Genomic DNA, 5748 nt, shown 5'->3' on the forward strand with positions numbered 1-5748 from the left:
GCAATTATATCATATGTAATCTATTATCTATTATACCTTTATAATATAAATATATATATTTATATATACATACACTACAACTTTCAATATGGATTATACTGTAATATCAAGAAAACGAAAATCCTCATCATACAACTAATAGGCAGTAACATGATGTTGTTGTTATGTGCCACTAAGTCACCACAATTCATAGCCACAGTAGCTCTGAATCCTGAGTCAGTCTCACTGACTAATAACAATAATAATAACACATCTAATCCCATTGTCTCAGTTATTGTATTAATCCATCTTATCTAGGATCTTCCTCCCCTGCACTGTCCCTCCACCCTTCCGATCATGATGTCCTCCTCCAAGGACTGGTCCCGCCTTGCCACGTGCCCAAAGTATGTGAGATGGAGCTTCAAAATCCTTGCCTCCAAGGAAGAATTTGGTTTTACCCTCTCTAAGATAGACCTATTTATTCTGATGGTCCATGGGATATTCAGTATCAAATATCATGATAGATGAAGAAAATAATTAAGTAGTGAAGGATTTTCTTTTGCTTGGATCCACAAGCAATACCCAAATTAGTAGCATCCAAGATATAAAACGACATATTCTATTGGGCAAATCTCCTGAAAAGGACTTTTTTTTAAAGTGCTAATGAGGAAGATATCAGTTCAAAGACTGAGGTTTGCCTCACTCAACAATTTTAAATTGTTTCCTATACTTGGGTGAAAGTTGGACAGAAGAAAGTGTGAAAGTTGAAACAAAGAAGACTAAATAAAGAACAGATGTCTTTAAGTTATGATGTTGGTGAATAGTATTGAATATATATCATGTAATTCCCTAAACAAGCGTGGAAGGAGGAGTGGAGTCCACTTCCATAATAGCTTGCCTCTGGAAACCCTATGAACTTGGAGAGAGGATGAAAGGCACCCAAGTGTCAAGGATTCTCCTTCATAGGGTTGCTATGAGTCGCCTGCGACTCGACGGCACTTAACAACAACAACTTCCCTAAAACCAAACGCTTCTTACAAATGCAGCCAGGGTGCTTCTTTTGACGTAAGCTTGATACAACTTCATCTTACATAATTTGGGAAAATTATCAGAAGGGGCTAGAAACCTTGGAAGGTTCATGTTTGAAAAGGTGGAGAGGTCAATGAATGAAAGGAATACCTTCAACCAGATAGATTGACAGTGTCTGTAACAATGGGCTTAAATTTAGTAGAGATTGTGAGGCATAGGATCAGGTAAGATTTTGATCTGTTTCCTGTAGCATTGCTATATACTGAAATCAATTGGATAGCATATAATAATAATAATAATAATAATAATAATAATAATAATAATAGCAGCATATCAGCAACAGAATTTTCTATCTTAGGAGTTGAGGAATGCTTGGTTATTTCTACATTCACCAAGGGAGCTCTGCAACTGTGACATATTATATGCTGGGCTAATAGTAGAAAAATCAACATTTGAATCCATCAGCCATTACACGGGAGAAAGATGGAAATTGTCTCCTCCTATCACAACTTGCCATCTCAGAAATACTATGAAGGGTTTCCATGAGTCAGAATCCACTTGGTGGACATGGGACAAAGGAGACTTCAGGAAGAGAAACACATGCTTTTTCTTTCAAAAAACTCCTTCTTCCCTTTGCTTTCAATTGTGTGACTGCTCATCAATGGCATTTCATACAGTGTGTCGCATCCAAAATTTTTCCATCTAGCTGGTGTTAAGAAAAGGTCTCTTCACAAAAATATCCTAGCATTGGGAAGCCAGCTTTGCGTCAGGTAAAATTTTTCTCTATCTAGTTGGTGTTAAGACAAGGTCTCTTCTCAAAAATATTCTAAAATTGGGAAGCCATCTTTCCACCAACTTTGAGGCCAGAAAAATCACACTTCGTTACTTGCGGGTTTCTCTGGATCCCAGAAAGCTCTGTCCGCAAACTTTCTCCCTCTAAGACGGGTTTGGTGGCGGCAGCAACAACACTTTCTGCAGCACCTAACCCAACCACTCATTTTTTCATGGCCTGGTAACATTTCTTTTTGCATCAAACCTGCCGGGGGGAGAACAGGAGGTGATCAGAGATGCCCGCCTGTGGCAGAGAAAAAACAGCAGAGGGCATTCCAGGCGGAGAAACTTACATGGTGAAACCTAGAGCCCTAGAGAAAGTTGCCCGGGCTGAGGGCAGGAGGAAGGAGCTTCCTTTCAGAGTGCTGCTAATGACCTGAGGGGAAACCACACAGCAGTCATTTCGCAGATCTGATGGCAGGTCACAGCGACAGATGTTCCCAACATATGTGGAGAATTAATTACCCACTAGTAAACAAAATCTGTGATGCGGAGAGTCATTTTGTCCAAATTTCTCTCGATTTTGCTGTTATTAGGGACTTAATTTTTCTTGATCATCTCGATCCTCTTGGATTAAAACACTCGTTAATGGGCTCTGAGGAACAGGCCAAAGAGAAATGGAGGCAGAAGGACCCAGGCAGGGCTGCGGGGAGGACAGAGTTAATGCCAGAGTTGATGGGGAAGCTGCTTCACAGTGAGTGATTAGCAAATTATTTGATTAAAACATTGGATGCTAGTCATATTTTTTTTTAATATTCTAATGGTTACCTCCTATTTAACAGCGCTTACACTTAATTTAACTGCATGCTGGGGAACAGCTGGAGGTTCTGAAGGAAATGACAACATTCTGACATAAATAGGCTTCCAGAAAGGTTTTCTTCTGAGTTGGATTTAGGATTCGGAGTATGTTTTCTGTCCCAGGTAGAGAAAGCGAATTCTGATGCTCATCACTTAAGAAATAAGATTCTGGTTTTAGAGAACAGTTTTGTCTTTGGCAATTTTCAGCAATCACAAAAACTACCAGAAATTCCCTAAGTAAGTAAATCTAAAAGGTTCTTGAGGTAATGGTACTTTATCCTCTGAAAGGAACTTTGATGTCATAGCATGTTAACAGTTGGGCTGATGGTTTACATGCACCAGCCACTATGGGACCAAGTCTAGACAATACCCTTAATATCCTTGAAACTGGATGGAGTGGGTCAGCCTGAGTGGGGTTTTAACTTGACAGCAGTGTGTTTGATTTAGTTTCAATTATCCATTGGAATGTGTGCAATTCCATTAAATCTTAGATTCTTAAAAAAAAACCTCAAAATCATTGCCTTCAGTTTGGAACTGACTCATATTTGATCCTCCAGCAGGTTTTCAAAGGCTTAAATCACATGGGAGGACGTTGCTAATTCATGTAGTAAAGCTGTTGCTGTTGTTGTTAGGTGCTGTTGAGTCATAGACAGCTCATAGCGACACTATGAACAAAAGGCCTGAACACTTGTATAACTTTCTTCATTTCTCTACATTCATAGAGTTTCTGGATGCAAGCTATTTCAGAAGTGGATGCCACGTCTGTTTCCTATAGCCAATTTAAGGTGGATCTTGGCTGAAAGCAGAGATTACCAGAAAAATGTTTGTGTTTCATTGAGTATGCAAAAGCATTTGACTGTGTAGATCACAATAAGCTGTGCTGACTAAGAAGAATGGAAATCCCAGAACACTTGATTGTAGTATGCGAAACTTGTACCAGGAGGCAGTTGTCAGAACAGAGCAAGGAAGCACTGCATGGTTAAAAATCAGAAAAAGTGTTGCTCAAGGATTTATCCTATCTCCAAACCTTTTCAATCTGTATGCACAATAGATCATTCAGGAGGATGGGTTCTGTGAAGAGGAATGTGACATCAGACTCATCAGCGACCTGCATTATGCAGATAACACAACCTTGCTTGCTGAAACTGAGGAGGACCTGAGGAATTTACTGCAGAAGGTCAAGGACTACAACCTTTAATATGGATTGAACACAAAGATTCTCACCACTGGGCCAATTGGCAGCATCATGATAGATGGTGAAGATATTGAGATTGTCAACAACTTCAGCTTGTTTTACTCCACAATCAACACTGTTTGTATCAGCAGCCAGGAAATAAAAAGACAAATTACATTGGGGAAATCTGCTGTCAGGGACCTCTCCAAAGTACTGAAGGGAAATGATGTCAGTTTAGAGACTAAGGTCTGCCTGGTCAAGGCCATGGTCTTCGCAATTATACATCAGGAAGCTGAACAATGACTAAGAATGATAGCAGAAGAATTGATGACTTTGAGTTGTGGTGCTGGAGAAAAGTAATGAATATACTATACACTTCTATGAGAACAAACAGATTCATACTGCAGAGGGTGAAACCAGTCTGCTCCTTGGAGACCAGGATTTTGAAGCTTTGTCTGACGTACTTTGGGCATGGTGCCCGAAGGGACCAGTCCTTGAAGAGGGACATCATACTTGGAGGGGTGGAGGGACAGCACAAAAGAGGAAGATTCTGGATTAGATGGATTAACTCAGTAACTAGGGTAATAGAGGCAGATGTGCCAGAGACAATGAGGTTGGTTCAGGATAGAGCAAGCTTTAGACCTGCTGTACTATGAGTCACAAGTGACTTGATGGCACATAACAACATATACATTGTTAACACACACACATTTGTTGTTAATAGTGGTATACCTTCTAGTAAGAACCAGCTCAAAACTGACCCACCAGTGGGTTTTCAGAGTCACACACAAGGAGATTACAAGTGTTTTCCATACCCCGACCCCCACTTGAAACATCTGGTGGATTTGAACCTCATAACTTTGTATTGCCAGCACAACTCCTTACCAATAGGCCACCAGACACTAGAGCTAAATATGTTTTTGCTGTTGTTTTCAGGTGCTGTTGAGTCAAGTATGACCCATAGGGACCCTATGAGTAACAAAGCTGAACCTGTCCTATCCTGTGCCATCCCCACCCTCCCTGGCACATTAAAGCCCACTGAGGCAGTCACTGTGTCAACCCACCTGGTTGAGGGTTTTCATCTCCTTCACTGACACTGCCTTTTTGAGCATCACGGCCCTCTCCAAGGAATAGCTTCTCCTAGCAACATGCCCAAAGTATGTGAGGCTAAGCTTTATCATCTTTGTCTCCAAGGAGTTCTCTGGCTGAACTTTCTCCAACACATATTTATTTATATTTTTTACTCTCCATGGGATGTTCAGCACTCTTTTCAAAGACCACATCTCAAAGGCATCAATTTCTCTTTGGTCATACTTATTCACTGTCTAGCTGTCAGATGCATAACAAGTGATCAGAAAGACCATGGTCTAAATTAGATGCACCTTAGTCTTCAAACTGACATGATTGCTACTCAATAATTTGGAGAGGTCCCTAACTGCAGACTTTCCTAGTGCAATGCATCTCCTGATTTCCTTACTGCTGGTACCAAGAGTGTTAATTGTGGATCCAAATAAGATGAAGTTGTTGGCAGTTTCAGTTTTTTTCCCATGTAGCATGATGTTGTCAATTGGCCCAGTGGTAAGAAACTTTGTTTTCTTGTCAGTAAGATGCAATCTATATTGAAGGCTCTATTCTTTGATCTTCCGCAACAAGTGCTTCAAGTTTTCTTCACTTACAGCAAGTATGATTGTGTCATATGCATAACGTAGGTTATTGATTTGTCTTCTTCTGATCCGGGTGAGAATATAAATATAATTGCCAGTCTTTCGACCATGGAGTGTCTGGTTTTGAATTTGAATTGTCAACTTTTGTGTTAGCAGCACAACTCCCTACAGACTGCACTACCAGATCTCTCTCCTTATATATATACATGTGTGTATATGAATAGATAAATACATATATATATATATACATATATATATACATATATATACACA

Source organism: Elephantulus edwardii, unplaced genomic scaffold, assembly GCF_000299155.1.
Source record: "Elephantulus edwardii isolate Elephantulus edwardi_28Jun2011 unplaced genomic scaffold, EleEdw1.0 scaffold00090, whole genome shotgun sequence".
Lineage (NCBI taxonomy): Eukaryota > Metazoa > Chordata > Mammalia > Macroscelidea > Macroscelididae > Elephantulus > Elephantulus edwardii.